This window comes from Paroedura picta, chromosome 2 (assembly GCF_049243985.1).
Source record: "Paroedura picta isolate Pp20150507F chromosome 2, Ppicta_v3.0, whole genome shotgun sequence".
Classification (NCBI taxonomy): Eukaryota; Metazoa; Chordata; class Lepidosauria; order Squamata; family Gekkonidae; genus Paroedura; species Paroedura picta.
In genome coordinates this window covers 93,059,363-93,078,066 of record NC_135370.1, presented here as the reverse complement: position 1 = coordinate 93,078,066, position 18,704 = coordinate 93,059,363, and the positions used below count along the sequence as shown (strand labels likewise).

Below are 18,704 nucleotides of genomic sequence, written 5' to 3'. Positions count from 1 at the left end.
TATAGTAAACTGAAACAGAAGAGACAATTTCTATTTCCCTTCTGACAAGAGTAATTAATTATGTACTCAGCAATATCAAATCCCTCTTCCATCCCAGTGTAATGACTCCTTAATGGATTCCCAAATTCACAAATAGATTAACATAATTTTCCCTCCATTATACATTTTTAAACAAACAAAATATAAGACGCCCCCCCCAAATCCTGCTTATTAAAGAAAACAACTTAATTATTGGTGCTAATTTCTCACAGATCTCAAGTTTTCACATGAACTCAGTATGCAACAGAACATTACAAGATATGCCTCATTTTTGTTATTACAAAACCACAGATAAGTTGAGCCTTGATTAGGGAGAATAATGTGTTAAGTGAACCTGGAACTCCTGAAAGGCAGCATTGCTTGGGGAAAAATGTAATTTAAAGATTTTTACTTAACTTTAAATTAGGGTTGCCAATTTCCAGGTCAATCCAGTAGTTTCCCCAGAATTATGACTGATTCTGGACCACCGAGCTAATTTTTGGGGGCATCACATCTCTGTGGAGCTCCCTTGTCTCCCTAAACCCTACCTTACTCGAGCTCCACCTGCTAAATCCCCCTACTCAAAGCTAACAATTTTAAATTTATTTTAAATTTATTTAAAGAGATTTAAAATTAGTTGAAAACTCTGCACAAATAGGCATTCTCAGTGTGGGCCATCTCTGCACAAATGGGCATTCTCTGGATTTTCACTACGTACATTCCTTAGAACATGTATTACAAGCTACACTCTAAAATAGTCCAACTATGGGATTGTGATTTGAAAATATAATGTTTCAAAATATTAACGGGCTCTAGCATGGAAAAGCAATGTCAATTCTTTACCTAGGTCCCATAGACAATACCCAGGTGGCATAGACAAAAAGCAGCAAAGACTCACCCCCAGCAGCTATTGATGCCACCGAGGGGCTGGGTGGTAAGGAGGATGTGCTGGGGTAGGGTAAGCTCAGTGGTGCGTAGAGTTTCTGTGGTGTTGGCACGTCCTGCCCTGCGTGGGGCAGGGAGGTGCAGACTCGGGGCACCTTAAAAGTCACCATGTGTAAGCAGCCTGTCCTCATCCATCATAAGTACTGCTGGTACAGCTTTGCTCCCACCCACCCTGTTATGTTGGCTAATACTGTTATGTTTCAATGGCCACTGTCAAATGTCTTTAAATTGCATTCCATCACTGGCGGTTTGACATGGCATGGAGCATGGTTGGGGAGCATTAAGTCTGCACATTGGACTCCCCAGATTAGGGGCCTCCTTAAGAGGTGATAGGTCTGTGAGTGGGGCCAACCCAACAGGGGAGGCATGGGGCTCACAGTGCCAGGTAGCCCCGGGTGGGACTAAGGGAGTTGAATAGCTCTCCTTGGAACCCCAGCGTTCATAGTGCTGGGTGGCCTAAGGTGTGTCCAAGAAAAGTCTGCACTTCCTCTTGGCACCCTAGGTGGGAAACTTCCCTATGGTGGGAATCTAGTGGCAAGGGGACCCACATTCCCAGCAGGGGAACCAGGTGGGCCCCAGGGCACGATTGGGGTCTGGATTCTTGTGGTCAGACAACTGCAAGTCAGGCTCCGTCTCCCATGCTGCGCCAACACTCCTGCAGAGTTAACAATAAAGCTGTGGCTATGTTTAAGTCAACAAAACTGTGTGCATATCTTTCTTGAGCCCAAGGTGCCCTCCTGTAAGTCAAAAGTAATTTCTGAATTCCTGTAGTTCTTCTGAAGCAACAAGAGATGTTAGAACACGGAAAAACATAGTCATTTTCAATGCAATAAATAAGAAGCATGGCTTCCTGGGTCTCCCTGGTCCCACCCACACACGCATGAAGCTTTTGGATACAAAGCAACAACATTTAAAATGCCAAGTAATTAACATCTAATGCTACTAGGTTTCTCTCCCTCCCCTTGTATAATGTCAGTTTACTGCATACTTTCTACTTAGGAAAATGTGTTTGGTTTCAGAATATTCCAAAAGAAAACCTAAACAGAACAAGTTCTATGTGCATGCCATATGAGCGTTATAACCAGACCACTAGTGCCTAGAGGAAGCCATTGCCCCTTGGTTGTTCTGATCTCCTTGCATTAGGAATGGCAAGACTACAGGACTTTTCTATGCTTCGTTCAGGAGAGAACCTATCCTGCACAACATGTCCATTTTAAAGGAATGGTTCTTCCTTTGTATTGTATAGATATCCACAGTAATGAAAACTGAAGCCAAAAGTAATCCTTACAAAAATATGTTTTCCCCAAATGGTACTTATACTTATCTAATTTGAGGCCAGGGAGGTTATGTTGACACAATCCACTCAATCACCCCTATAATTGTTAATCACATAACTACAGAAGTAACTGAGGCATGCAAAGAAATTTTAAAAGAATTTGCTGATTCTCCACCTCTCTGAACTTTCATCCCAGAAGCTTCAATATAAAAGCAAATTGCATGCATTTACTACCAGCTACTTCCTTCTCCATCCCACTCATAATGAGGAAGTCAGCCCTGGGTAGCAATACACAGTTTGAAGGATGAGATATTTCAATATACTGATAAAGCATCAAAATTGATATTTTAAGAAATAAAATTTAATTATTCCAGTGTTTTAAGTAAGGGATTTTTAAAAAATGCACTGCCCTTGAAGATAAGATGAAATTTATGTATTAATTTTAAAAAAATAACTTGTCTTTCCCCCAAATACAAGGAAGGTCAAATCCAAAAATCCTTGGTAAAATCCTAAAATCCAAGAATATAACCTAAAGGTAAGGCAACAATTCCCTTAAAATAGGTCACTGGTTTACATTGTTGATACATAATTTTATCACCTGCCTTCATAAGAAGCTTCTCTTAAGCAATTCTATTTTATATCCCCTATGGAAAGCTAATCTTTTCTCACATGCTCTGAAAGGCTGCTGTGGAGTTTGTTACAGAAAAGGCCGCAAATGGGTTGTGGTTTATCGTAACTTTGAGTAGAAGAAGATCAAGAGAAGGAAACCCCATACTGAATGGATTTGCTGGTTCACAGAGGGAGAATGTTGAATTGGTACAATGTAAGGCCATTGGCACCTGTCTCTGGCATTCATGTCCTCAGCTCCTACAACTACAACTTTGTTCCTTTGGTCACCAGCTCCTTTAGAACACCAGGACTGGGGAGGATCCAAGCAGCTACTACTCTTCTATTCTGTTAGATGAAACACCCACACATGTGTGGTGAACTGACCAAAGTAAATGGGAAATATATCCAGACGGACATTCCATAATTATGTGCACGGCTTTCAGTGGGATGAACAACTGAATGCACATTCCATTAAAAGTAGTTCAGTGTAGATACAGCATCTTCACATCCTTCACCTTGTAATTTTGTAATGGATTTATGTCTGCATAGCTACCAACTGAGATTATCAAGCCATGTATCTAATGAAGAAGCCATGAACGTTTATACAACATATCTGTTTATCGTTAAGATGCTGCAAGTCTCGTTAATATTTTTCTGCTTCTGACTTAACAAAGCTACCCCTCGAGAATTTGTTTCTGGAGGCTGTTTACAACTTGAAGTTTTCAAAGGCAAACATTACTCTTCTTTCTTGTTAGTATACTGTTCTTAAAAGGTTGTGTTTTCTTCACAGCATGTACCTATAACGAGCATTTGCAAACTATGCAGAAAGAAAGAGATCTGATTATTCTGCTATAATTAACAGCAACTGCTCTTTTGGTTGCATGATGAAACATGATCATCTAACTGAATAGCTTTTAGGGAATAGATACAATCAATGAGGAACTGAATTATTGAATTTAGGAATCTGGAAGAACACTACTTTTTCATATTTTTGTGAAATCTATTTTTAAATGCTTTAATTTCATTAAATAATGCATTGTTATGCAATTTAGAGGACCTTCTCCCCACCATGATCCAAACTTTAGAATCCAAAGTCACCATGCAGATAAAATATCAATTTCACTCCTGAATCACATAACTCCTGATCATCTGATAGTACAGGATGTCTTCTGGGCCATTTGGATAAATCAGCTTCCTTTATTGGCCATTGACAAGTGTGCCATTGCGCATCTATACATTCGTTATGATGTTCCCTTATGGTTCTACTGAAAATAGGGACACTGCCAGAAAGCTATGAAAGCGCATTAATGGTTTTTTTCAAATGACACATTATACTGGGTAAGCTCTTCCTTTAGATGCAGATTAAATACAAATAAAATGCAACTTGCTAAGGACATTGGTCAGAGCAGGTCTGGCTAGGTCAATAGGTCGCTGTCAACATTCAGTTGTGTGTTATCATCTGGATATCCTTAAAAACATTACCAGTAAATATATTCTTCTGCTGAACGAAAAATGGCATCAAAAATGAAAATGCAGTTGCAGTCTCTTATGAAAGGCATTTGAAATGCAGTTTAAAAAACCTTACTTATAAAATATTTCCCCATCCACTTCAATAAAGTGTTACACATGCATATCTTTGCTAGCCTTTAACAATATCGTCCATTTCCAAAGCCATGCTACAATCCAATCCCCCCCCAGCTTTTCCAATGGGGTCTTCCTTATCCCCAAATCACATCTGTCTTGAGTTTCTCTCAGATTTGTCAGGTGGATCAGTGCTCCCCAGGGCCTGCTCCAGCTGAAGTATTTTAATTTGACTAAACACCTGATTTATTTTATCTCTCCGATGAGAAAGGCAGTTTGTCTTAATAGAGCCTGTCAGCCTATAGTCCCACTCAGAGCAATTTACGGGCAGCTAGGGACGCTGGAAGAGAAGAGTGCTGTGAGTCTGTATTTTATCCTCCTCCAGAAAGCACCTAAAAGCAGCTATTCAGAGCTACCGCATGTGGCATTTTAGAACTGAATTAGCTTTTTATTCCAGTAACTACACTTGTTGTGAATAGCTTATCTGTAAAATTGCCACATTCACTACTGATTTTATTAACCTTTGGCTCTATCACAGAATGGTCTTCAGTTAGGAAGGACCTTTAAATTTGACATATTTTTTTTTCTAAGGGACCTTTATTCTAGTGACTTCAGATTTACTAAATTTGATCCATTGACTCCTCTACTACTGATATTCAAAATTTTGAATCTCAGAGGAAAGCTCTACAGTAATGATAATGACACTTCCCTTTACAAAATTTAGAAAGCAAACAGCAGCACAATAAGTTTACCAATACCGGGATGGACCTTAATAAACAGAAGGTTTATTATCCAATCCATCTTCTGTTTATAACTGTTTGTTTTTCTATCACTTTAGGAATCATTTGAAGCATACAGAATTGTACACATATGTGTTCACATAAAATGAGACTAGAGATTTAGATAAAGGTTCTGAAGACAATACACACCAGAGTCAGGAAAGGACTGTGCATGTATTTGCAAACTTTTCACTATTCCCACTGCAGTCATTTCCATTTCAATTGACAGAGGTCCCTTTTAAAAACAGATAGTGTCTTAGCTCGGGTCCAGTAGCAACTTTAAGGTCAACAAAGTTTTATTCAAGGTTTAAACTTACATCTACAGTTTGGTGTAGTAGTTAGGAGTGCAGACTTCTAATCTGGCAAGCTGGGTTTGATTCTGCACTCCCCCACATGCAGCCAGCTGGGTGACCTTGGGCTCGCCAGGGCACTGATAAAACTGTTCTGACCGAGCAGTGATATCAGGGCTCTCTCAGCCTCACCCACCTCACAGCCGCTTTGAGCCTCCTTCGGGTAGAAAAAAGTGGCATATAAGAACCAACTCTTCTTCTTTAGTGGTTGGAAGTGATGTAGCAGAAAAACAAGCAAAGGTTCTGTTTCATGGGTAGTTCTGAGTATATGGAAATCAGAAGTACTCATGCACTAGGTATCTAATACAAAAATACAATAAAATATAAAAAGGATTCTATTCAACACTCTGGTTCATAAATATCAACACATGCCTTACAAAAATAAGAACAAAATACAATATAAAGACAAAAATATAACAGTATAATCATCAAAATGACAAAGAACACATTAAATATAACATTCGGCCAACACCACAATGATGATGGATAGCTAGCTGAAATCCATTTCAAACCTGCCCAGGGTTGCTGAGCGAGAGGGACTGGGAGGACAATAATCAAGGGATAGACATCAGCTTGAGGGGGCTCAGCTGGGGCTCTCTGACAACCAACACAGTAGTTTCACTTCCTTTTGAATGCCTCTGCCCTGCCCTTTCTACTGCAATCTCTCTCTCTCTCTCTCACACACACACACACACACACACACACACACACACAAACACAGAGTTATTAATGGCTAAAAAACAATTCTTATTCTATTTATGGATGGTAGCAGCAAGCTGACAAAATTTGGTTTTGATCAAGGTAACATGGGGGAGGAAATGAGATCTTCTTCTGGGGGCCCATGGTGTCTCTCAGCAGCCCTGTTCAAACCTGATCTTCAGAAAAACTCCCAAGTCATTTGTAGTCTCTCATCTGCTTCTTCAGGGGCCACTCAGAGGCAAAAATATAACAGTTCTTTGTGTGTAGAATAACACCAGATATACAGATAAAATTCAAATTCTTACAGAGATGAGGCAGTCATTTAGCCAATCACGCTGAGTACATCAGGATTGAGTCAGTCATATAAGACCTATGGACACATTGGATAATGCCTGTTAATGAACTTCAGAAGCAGATTTTCCTGTTTTGCATAGGAAAATCCAATTGCAAAAGCTCACTGAAAGCACATTGTGTTGCAGGAGGATAACACGATACCAGAAATACCTTTTGACAAAACCAGCCTTAGTTTTATTGTCATGAATAAATGAGTGAAGGCACAGCATAGAAGAAGGCAGCCATCTTGCATCCAGCAGATCGCAAGGAAGCCACCCACTCCAGCAGTCTTACCAACAGACATATGGAAATGCATGCACCATAGGGCCGAAGCTTGCTGGTCACCTGGGAGGTAGCAAGCAAAAGAGGGCCCTGCGAGTGACAACCTCAGCCAGTACCCCTGGCTTGCCACTCTGCTGAGGAACGAGAGAGGTTGGGCACACCAAATGGTTCCTTTAAAAGGGGGCTCAGCTTGCCTCCTCAGCCCCAGCACAGCAGATTCGCTGGCCAAAGGTGAAAGGGCTCTTTTCCCACCACACATCCTAAATGGTGGGAAGACCCCTGTGACAGGCAGCAGGCACACGAGTGCAACCCCCTTAGGAGTGTTTTCCTGGCCCCAGTATATCTCCATGGCCAGAATGACAGCCTGCCTTTCAAGTGGCAGCTGTGTTTATCCAATATGGGTGGAATGAGCTCTAGACTAGTGGTCCCCAACCACCGGGCGGCGGCCCGGTGGCGGGCCACGAAGGCCCTGGCACTGGGCCGCAGCTCCCTCTCCCTGCCCCCCCGCGGCCCAGCAAGCTTCTTACTGTGGGAGGAGAGGAGAGGAAAGCAGGGCCATGCACGTGCAGTGCGCATGTGCAGCCGAAACGTGCATGCGTGAAAGTGCCTCGCATGCGTGCATGCGCGAAAGTGCGCAATCGCCCTCCTTGCTGCCGCTGGTCCCCAGCCTGAAAAAGGTTGGGGACCACTGCTCTAGACCAAACATACCTTCAATAAAATTATTCCACTCAGTACAAGACAGTCTTTGGAGTATTAAATCACTTTATTCTAATTCAGCAATATAGCCTCAAGACTAATTGGATTTACGCCTCAGTATTCCACCATGGATCACTGTTCAATTTTGGCCTTCCTTGCTGACAAATACTCCCAGCAGGGGGCGGAGTAAATTATATACAGCTTTTATTGATTTGCGTAAGGCCTTTGACTCAGTCAGTCGTCCCTTATTACGGAAGAAGTTAAAGAAGTTGGGAATAGAACACCGTCTCCTTTTTTTACTTCAAAAATTACATTCTTCTAATTTTTGCCAAATTAAATTAGATGGCTCGGGTATTTTATCCCATAAAATTACTGTATCAAAAGGTGTAAAGCGGGGTTGTGTACTAGCCCCAAGCCTGTTCAATTTGTTCCTTGTCGATCTACCTCTGTATCTGGCCACAGTGGACGGACATCCCCCCAAATTAAAATCAGCCGAGGTTCCTATATTATTATATGCTGACGATGCAGTGGTTCTCTCAGTCACAAAAATTGGTCTTAAACGTGCTTTACGTAAATTCATCTCCTTCTGTGATTTGACTTCCCTAGTTATCAATTTTGATAAGACCAAAATTTTAATATTTTCCAAATTTTGGAAGCATGCCACTTGGAGAGTTGCAGGAAAAAGATTGAACAGGTTAAGTCTTTCAGATATCTGGGGCTTCTTTTTCATTATAACCGAAAATGGTCTACCCATCGTAATACTAGTCTTTCCTTGGCCAAGCATAAATCACAGGCCATTTGTCGCTTCCACTTCCAGAAGGGCAACCAATACGTGCCTGTGGCTCTTCGGGTTTTTTAAGCCTCCGTAATCCCTCGGATGCTCTTTAGGATTCCAGTACGGATCCAGTCTCTGAATAAAGAAGCTGACTGTATGTCTGCGGCCTTTTACCGCAGAACATTAGGCTTACCAAATTCGGTAACCTATTTGACTCTATGTGCCGAGCTGGGTCTACACACTATCGAATCACATGCTTGGATTTTATCCATCAAATACCGGCTCCTTGCACTTCTTCCATCTGACCATTATACCATTATACTTCGAAATGGTCTCAGGCCATTGCCTCTAAAATTAAATCCATAGGCATTGACCTTGATTCTTTAGCTAACTCTGGAGAGGATCATAATCCAGGATATTGATCTCCAGATAATTTAGGCTGGTGCAGGGGGTCCATGCTCCCCACAAGCTTTTAGAATCATAGAATCATAGAATCATAGAGTTGGAAGGGGCCATACAGGCCATCTAGTCCAATCCCCTGCTCAACGCAGGATCAGCCCTAAACATCCTAAAGCATCCAAGAAAAGTGTGTATCCAACCTTTGCTTGAAGACTGCCAGAGAGGGGGAGTTCACCACCTACTTAGGCAGCCTATTCCACTGCTGAACTACTCTGACTGAGAAATTTTTTTTCCTGATATCTAGCCTATATCGTTGTACTTGTAGTTTAAACCCATTACTGCGTGTCCTCCCCTCTGCAGCCAACAGAAACAGCATCCTGCCCTACTCCAAGTGACAACCTTTCAAATACTTAAAGAGGGCTATCATGTCTCCTCTCAACCTCCTTTTCTCCAGGCTGAACATTCCCAAGTCCCTCAACCTATCCTCATAGGGCTTGGTCCCTTGGCCCCAGATCATCTTCATCGCTCTCCTCTGTACCCTTTCAATTTTATCTACATCCTTCTTGAAGTGAGGCCTCCAGAACTGCACACAGTACTCCAGGTGTGGTCTGACCAGTGCCGTATACAATGGGACTATGACATCTTGTGATTTTGATGTGATGCCCCTGTTGATACAGCCCAAAATGGCATTCGCCTTTTTTACTGCTGCATCACACTGCCTGCTCATGTTTAGTTTACAATCCACAAGTACCCCAAGGTTCATACACAGTGTTACTTAGAAGCGTATCCCCCATCCAGTAGGCATGCTTTTCATTTTTCTGACCCAGATGCAGAACTTTACACTTATCTTTATTAAATTGCATCTTGTTCTCATTTGCCCATTTTTCCATTGTGTTCAGATCTAGGTGAACGCTGTCTCTATCTTCCAGAGTATTTGCCAGTCCTCCCAATTTGGTGTCATCTGCAAACTTGATGAGTAGTCCCTCCACCCCCTCTTCTAGATCATTAATAAATATGTTAAAAAGTACCGGGCCGAGCACCGAGCCCTGAGGTACCCCGCTACTCACCTCTCTCCAGTCTGATGAAACACCATTGACAACAACTCTTTGAGTGCGGTTCTCTAACCAATTCCTTATCCACCTAACTATCTGAAAATCCAGATTGCAGTCCTTCAACTTATCCATCAGAACATTATGGGGAACCTTGTCAAAAGCTTTACTAAAATCCAAATAAACGACATCAACCGAATTTCCACAATCCAGCAAACCTGTTACTTGGTTAAAAAAGGAAACCAGGTTGGTCTGGCAGGACCTGTTGGAGACAAATCCATGCTGACTTCCTTGGATCACCAAATTGTCCTCCAGATGTTTGCAGATCACTCCCTTTAATATCTGCTCCATTATCTTCCCTACAACAGAGGTCAGACTCACTGGTCTGTAGTTTCCCGGGTCATCCTTCCTCCCTTTTTTGAAGATCGGAATAACGTTTGCTCTCTTCCAGTCCTCCGGGACATCACCTTTTCTCACATACAGTGCCACTCCTCCACCTCTTTGATCTATTCTGTTTTTTCTGAACAGTTCATATCCATCCACCATTACATTCCAGTCATGAGAATCATTCCACCAAGTTTCTGTGATGCCTACTAGATCATACCTTTCCATCAGCATGAGAAGTTCCAGCTCTTCCTTCTTATTGCCCATGCTTCGGGCGTTAGTATAAAGGCATCTGAATCCTTTTAGTTTTGGTTCCCTATGAGCTGGCCTTGCCGGTTGGGCTGCCCTCAATCGGTCTCCTTCCTTACACTCCCTATGTTGAATGTCTCCTTCCCCTTGTGGCTTCAGTTTAAAGCTCTCCTGATGAATCTCCCCAGGTTCCTGCCAAACACATTCTTCCCCAGCTTCAATAAGTGCAGTCCATCAGGTGCTAGTAGGCCTTCCTCAAGAAAGCCTATCCCATGGTCCCAGAAACCAAATCTCTCCTGCCAGCACCAACTACGCAGCTACTGATTCACCTCCATTATCTTCCTCTCCCGACGGATTCCTCTTCCCTTGACAGGCAAGATTGAAGAGAATACCACTTGTGCCCCCCATTTGCTTGAGCTTCCTCCCTAGATCTTGATAGTCTTTTTTAATAGGAGCGATGGTATTCATGGACATGAATACCATCTTTTGGTCTATCCTATACCCCAAACACTATGGCACACTATTTTTCCAACTTATATGCTATTAAAGGCTTGTTGTTGTTGTTATTTTTCCAACCTTATAATACCTTCAAACCACAGAGCATTTATGTTAGCCAGACTAAACGTATTTCCTTCTGCAATGGTTGAAGGCAGGTATAGGAGAATTCCCCGCAATGAAAGAATTTGCAGGTATTGCCATACAGAACCAGACTCAGTTTGCCATATGCGATGTGAGTTGTATAACAACAAACGTTCTGACTTGATCTCCCCACTTCTACCCTTCCCTAATGTCTCAGATGGCAGGGCTTACCAATAATTACTGCTTACCAATAATTGCTTGGAGACCACTGAATGGGTAGACACGTTTTTATCTATAGTAATGTCCTATAGGCAGTGGTCCCCAACCTTTTTGAGGCTGGGGACCAGTGGCAGTAATGAGGGTGATTGCCCGGCCGCACATGCCGCACACGCGTGGCCGCTCATGAGCATTGTGCATGCGCCATGCGCCATGCGCGGCCAAAACACGCATGCGCGGCACTTTCACGCGTGAGCACATGCGCGGCACTTTCGTGCATGCGCAGTGTGAGAGCGCGGCCCTGCTTTCCTCTCCCCCCCTCCCACAGTAAGAAGCTTGCCGGGCTGCAAGCTTGCGGCCTGGTAAATTTCTTACTGCGGGGGTGGGGCGGGGAGAGGGAGCCGCGGCCTAGTGCCAGGACCTTCACGGCCCGGCATCGGGCCGCAGCCCGGTGGTTGGGGACCACCACCATAGGGCAAAGAAGTAAAAGTCACTGGCTTCACCTTTTTGTATTTGCCGCTCCCTTGCCTTTTGTAACTTCCCTCACAGTTTTTTAGACTTTTATTACAGAACCGATTGTATATTGTTTTATATTGTGAATGCCATTAAAGGTTTTGTATTGTATTGTAGATTAATAGATAAATAGATAAATAAATATAAGCTGTTTTGAGTCCCACTAATCAGTAAAAAAGTAGAATATAAATATTGATGAATATATTTAAATAAACAATGATAAAAGGGTCAGAAGTTTTCCTAGCTCAATAGATATTTCACTAGACAGAAGTGTAGTCATATCAAAATATAAATATTGCATATATAATAGGAATAACACTGCAATTAATACAAATTCCAATATATAATGAAACAGCTCATCATAAATTTAAATTTCATGTTCTACCTATAGAAATAAAACATTGCACAACATAAAATGCCTTAAGCCTCAGTTTCCAGTTATGTAGGTACTTGGCCATCTCAGGGTTCTGCTTTGGACTGCTTCAGTCCACTCTCCTGGCAGATATGGACAAGATCCTGGCAACTGTCCAGTCAACTACATGCCTCTTTGACCCATGCCCCTTGTGGCTGGTGAAAACTGGCAGCGAAGAGATATGGGTCCCTCTCCCAGAGATTATCAATCTTTTCCTAGATACTTTCCTAGAGAAATTACAGGAGGCTGTGGTTAGGCAACTATTGAAAAAACAAGGGCTGAATTCATCCGACTCAGTCAACACATATTCAAATGGGTAGCCATTTTGGTCTGAAATAGCACAATAAAATCAGAGTTTTAAGACCAACATAGATTTATCTAAGGCAAGCACTCTTTGTCAGACTATGAATTCCTTACATGACAGCAAAAATTAATTCTGTTACATGAGTAGACTGTGTCACACAACTAAATACAGCCAATGATAATTCTTTGCAAAACAGCCAATTTTTCAGTGGCTAATAGCCATGACGATTAAAGGGAAATTCCACATTCAGAGGCAGTCAACCTCTGAATCGCAGTGCCATTAGGCAATATCAGGGAAAGTTCTTAATGCCTTGTTGTTGTACCACCAGAGGAACTGACTGACCATTGTGTGGGACAGGATACTGGACTAAATGGACCACTGGTCTGATCCAACACGGTTATTGTTATGTTGTTATGTTCATACAAGGAAGTATTTTTAATTAATTATTTCAGTTCCAAATTGGCAGGTTCTACCAGTGTACATTTATCATGTAATATAACAAAGATTCTAGTTCAAGGTCCACTGAATCCAAAAGGGTTTGTATGGATTATGTTTAAAAAGAAAGAGATATGTCAGATTCACTGGGTCTCTTAGCTTCTTACTAAAGCTTAGGAAATAAGAATAAAAACTCAGCAATCATTGGCGAGCTTTAAGGATAATAAGCTAATGGTTCTAAGAAACTTTGCAAAATGATATTTATTATTACAAGTTATGATATTTCTTTATTATTGTATCTCTTTATATCTATAGCTATCAATGCCTTTCCATAGTCAAAAAGAATTTTCATGACTTTTTAAACAAATTGTGAAAGCTAGCAGATACTTCATATTCTTTTAAAAAGTAATCAGGAAAGGGATTGTTCTGCATTAAGGAGAAATCTACTTAAAGACCCATTGTAAGATTGCATGCACTAAAGCAATAGAATCAAAACTTCAAATGAACTTAGTGTAATATTCAAGTATTTAAATAAAATTAAATCTATTGCCCTTGCAATTTCATATATATATTATGGAAGTAAAACACAATGCCAGACATAAAAGCAAGTGTGTTTGATCTTAGCTGTCCAGAGATAACTTTGTTAAACCATTCTGTCTAATACTGCAGACTGCAGCAAACATCAGATAGGCTGTGATGTTCCCACTTCACAGACTGAATCCAGCCATTTAGCATTTACCTTTTTTGATTGGGTTGTCTTTTAAATGCCACAAAACAGGGCAACAAAAATAAACAGTGGGAGATTTTTTTTAAAGCAAAAGAAAGTAACAATCGAACGGAAGGGCTTGCAAGATAAAAGTCACTTTGTGCTGTTCATCTGTCTGTGGAGCCTCTTTCCTTGTATACAGGCATCTAATTTGAGCTTTAACTCCAAGAGTAGTTTAAAAAGCTTTCTACACTGAAGAGCCCCCAAGTGCATCATAAAGATAAAGGCTTCAGTACAGAACAAACACAAAGGCTTCTATTATCTTATCAGTCTTTGGTTATAATAGTTGGTCCAACAGAACTAAGTTCTGAATGAATTTTTCTGTTTTTATTTTTTTTATGAAAAAGAGCAGGATACTGAAATTCCTTTATTCTATGATCAGTTAGCAATGATTGATGCTTCCATATGCTGCTGTCCAGTACTTAGTCAATAAAAAGTTGCCTAAATGCTGCAATTGTGTTTTATAGCATATTAGAATTAAAGCCCATTGTAGTGTGAAATACAACAGGCGCTAGTGGGGGGGTGTCTAAAACACAGGAAAGAGCGAGGATAAAAAGAAAAGGAGTGTGATAAAGGAATAGAGACAAAAAAGAAAGATGAGATAAATAGAGAAAGAAAGAGAAAGATAAGAAAAGGGAGAGAAAAAGGGGAGTGATAGGAAGAAATAGAGATAGCTGGAAAGGAAGGAAGAGAGATAGAAAGAAGGACAGAGAGACAAATATAGAGAGGAAGAGAGGTAGAGGGAAGACAGAAAGAGAGAATGAAAGAGAAAGAAAGAGGGAGAAATAAATGGAGAGAAAGAGAAAGAGAATGAGGAAAAGAAGAAGAGTGGTTGAAAGAAAGAGATAAAGAAAGGGTGAGACAGAGTGAGAGAAAGACGGGAGGCAGAAGAGATGCAGAAAGAGATAGAAAATGAAGAGAGAGAAAATTTGAAAGGTGTGTGGCAGCATCTCCCATTCTGGCCATGGCTTCTCGGGCCAGGGACAATGGGAGGAATTGGGGGCCGGGTTTGTGGGTTGCGTGCCTAAGGGGGAGTGCCAATCAGGCCCCCAGGCCTGGAAGCAGAGTCCAGACAGACAAAATAGGCCACAGACAGTCTCCACTTAGGAGGCAGTTTCACAATTATTAAAAGAGAGCAACGTGTTAAAGATACGGCAAACATGCCCAGCATGCAGAGTGACATATTTATTTAGCATATAAATATCAACTAAAGAGGGGAGAATATCTGAATTTAAGCTGTCTTCTGGAAGTGCACAGAAATATGGTTGAGATTTGATCTGTTTTACTAATTAACAATTGCATTATTTTACTATAATTATACCATTGGATTCTTTGTCTCCCATTGGTTTATTTCTGGTTGTAGTTTTCTTTTGTTTTATGCTCAGTTCCTATTAATTATTCTGGGAGAATAACTATATAAAAATCTGTTTACCAAAGTGCACCAAATTTACAGGCATTGTTGTTGTTAGTTGCCGAGTTCTTTCCGACCCATTGCAACCCCATGGACAATAATCCTCCAGGCCATCCTGTCCTCTACCATTCCCCGGAGTCAATTTAAACTCACACCGACTGTTTCAGTGACTCCATCCAGCCACCTCATTCTCTGTTGTCCCCTTCTTACAGGGGTAAGGTAAAGGTAAAGGTATCCCCTGTGCAAGCACCAAGTCATGTCTGACCCTTGGGGTGACGCCCTCTAGCGTTTTCATGGCAGACTCAATACGGGGTGGTTTGCCAGTGCCTTCCCCAGTCATTACCGTTTACCCCCCAGCAAGCTGGGTACTCATTTTACTGACCTTGGAAGGATGGAAGGCTGAGTCAACCTTGAGCCGGCTGCTGGGATTGAACTCCCAGCCTCGTGGGCAAAGCTTTCAGACAGCTGCCTTACCACTCTGCGCCATAAGAGGCTCTTCTTACAGGCATAATAAAGCCAATTAAAGACAAAATAGATTTCTGACCCTAATCTTTTTTTTCTACCTACCAAATTGGGATGACATTCTCAGGATGTGAACCCATCGCCTAAGGGATCTTTGCTAACAAATTTTAAACACATGGAAGAAAGGGCTGTAACATGGAGCAAAGTTTATTTCTGCTGCCCCAGAGGGTTGGACCAGAATCAATGGGATGACATTAATCCAAACGAATTTTCAGCTAGACATCTGGAAGAAGTTCCTGACAGAGTGATTCCTCAGTGGTACAAGCTTCCTCAGGAGGTTATAAGTTTTGGAAGTTTTTAAGGAGAGGATAGATATTCATGTGACAGAAATGCTGATTTTATGAACTTAGGCAGATTGTGAGTGGGTGAACAGGAAGGGATCTGCCAGTGTTTGTCTCTTGTGCCCTTCCTAGAATTACTGATTGCTACTGTGGGATGGTACGTGAATTTCTTCCAGGCCAGGCTCGATTCTGGAGATTTTTGAAGGGCATGAAATTGGGGTCGCCGCGATTGATTGATTGATTGATTGATTGATTGATTGATATTTATATACCGCCCTCCCCGAAGGCTCAGTTGGCAGGTAGTTGTGAGTTTCTGCATTGTGCAGGGGGTTGGACCAGATGACCCTGGAGATCCCTTCAATTCTGATTCTATGATCTCAATATTATATGAAACTAGTAGTTAAGCCCGCTGCATTAAAAAATGCAGTGGGCTCTAGCACGATGAAGGGGGGGAGGCAGGCCTGGGGAGGCATGGAGAAGCCTCCCGGCTGGCTGGCAACCAGCCCCTCCCAACATGGTGGGTTGGGGGAGTGTTGCATGGGCAGGCTCAGGGCCATTAATGGGTGGGCAGGCAAGGGCATGGGAGGCTGTGGCAGGGCCGCCAGGCCCGGCTGTGCAGCAGCTCCTGTGAGGGTCATGAGGCGGCAGCAGGCCCAGTTCTCCGCTGGCAAAACAACCTCCTGTTGGGCACCAACAGGACCTACCACTCTTGGCCGTCTCCGCTGAGAGGGGCTACTTGTTGGCAGGGCAGGCACAGTAGAACTGGCTCTGGTGGCACCAGTGGCTCCCGCTCTGCACCACCGGCAGCCATGTGGAGTGGTGGGCCAGCGCAGACATATCTGTTCCAGCAGCCAGGCAAATCTGTGGCCAGGCTGCTGAAGAGGAAGTGGGTGACCAGGTAGGGCGGGCACTTAGGGACTAGCCCAATCAGAGAGCAGACCACGGACACTGTCTAGGGGCTGACACGCTCCACCACCAGGCAGTTTCCTAAATATTAACAAGAACCATGGATAAGGTTTGCCCACATGAAGAATAAATATTGGAAAATATTTGAAAACCCCAAAACACAAGAAATACTTGGAGAGTTACAAATCCATTCATTTTCCTTTAAAAACTATCCTTTCCAAGTTTTGCTCAAGTCATTTTACATACTGTTAAAACCATAAAACAATCTTACAAAAATTGACAAAATATATTCAGAGCAATTAAACCTAAACAAACAATTACAAATCTTAGCTGTACTGCCAACTTCAAAATTATCATATAATAATTGATAAATCTATCTTTAACCGCTCCTGCGGAGAGGATTAAATAAAAGAGTAAGGGCTATTGGGGAGGAGTTACGGCGGGCCCTGTCTGGGATAAAAACTCAGAGGGCCCAATCAGGAGCCACATTGTGGCTCCTGATTGGGCCCTCTGAGTGTCCATCCAGGGTCAAGCCACCAATGGGGAGCCACGCGAAGCCATGCACCCCTGTCTCTAACTGCTTCTTTTAGTTGGTTCATGGTCATCCCTGTATCCCTCCAAATAAATAAATAAACAAACAAACAAACAAATAAATCCTTATCCATTGTTCCTCTTAATATCTGTGAAACAGCCTGGGGGGGTGGAATGTGTCCAGGGTGTCCAAGCTGCACCAACAGCTCCCACCCTCTGTTCCTCAACACTAGTCACTTTGCTCTCAGACATGCCCCGCTACTGGAACCAGCAGCAGGTTAGGGGAGAGGGCCCTGTCCAAAGGTGGAGGGCGTGAGCCCTCCAGGCCACTAACGAGTGCCCTCCATCCCAGGCTGCTAACGAGCTCCATGGGGGGAGCTGCTAACAAGCTCCATCCTGGGCTATTAATGACCTCCGTCGTCCAGAGCTGCTAACAAAGTCTGTCCCATCCTGCTAACAAGCTCCCTCCTTTCCCGCCCTGCTAACGAACTCTGTCCTGGGCCTGCTGATGAGCTGGCCAGTCCCCACCCATGCCACTTGATCCAGCTGCGAGCTGTTCCAGAGTTCAAGTGACCCAAACCCACGTTAAGCGGCATGGGGGGGGGCTTTCAAAGCCCGTTCTTAGGAACAGGCTTTGCAACTAGCATATTCATAATCCTGATCTTGATGGTCTGATTCAGTATATGGCAGCTTCATTCATATATGTGTACTCAGATAAACCAAAATGCTCATTGGTAGTGGAGACCAAGTGCCTTGGTCATTTCATCAAGTATCAGTGTTCCCATAATTTATACTACTATAATGGGAAATATTTCAGATCCAATACATGGCACCATAGTTTCTTCTGAACTGCTGGATGTCTTTCTGCCTGAAAAGAAGGAAACATATGGCAATGCTAGACATGGGCCACTCAAACGCCTTTCGTTGGTATTCTAAAGGCCACTAAGCTCATGGAAGCAAGTAATCTGGTATAATCCAATATAATCTTTTCTGCAACTAACTGGAGGGAATAATTTTCACTAAAACCCTATATAGCTAAATGGTTCTGCCCTGCTTTCAAGCTTAAGATACGGCTGCGATAGTAAAAGTAAATATTTGCGAGTTTTTTTGACATTTGCTAAAACAGCAGGGCACTTTCTCCTTTGGGGATGAGTATCAAAATAGGCCCAGTTGCAGGTAGTGTGCACTCAGTAAACAAGTCAGATCTTCCAAAAATCTGTATTTTTAAGAAACTATAACTATCACTATTGCTTCCTATATTGAACTGAATTCGATCATTTTGACTTTCCCAATTGTCAATATATAGCACTGCAATCCTATGTTATTAATGTACCAGATCTAATAAAAGAACTTGATGTAAAATCAGCATAAATGAAGAATGAACCCACCTGTCCCTACAATTGC

General features: G+C 42.3%; 1 protein-coding gene across 28 annotated transcripts in view; it reads right to left on the bottom strand.

Moving 5' to 3' along the window:
* Positions 1 to 18,704, bottom strand: part of SOX6 (SRY-box transcription factor 6) — a 607,104-nt gene that overhangs the window by 230,106 nt on the left and 358,294 nt on the right. The gene's annotated exons all lie outside the window — the stretch shown is intronic.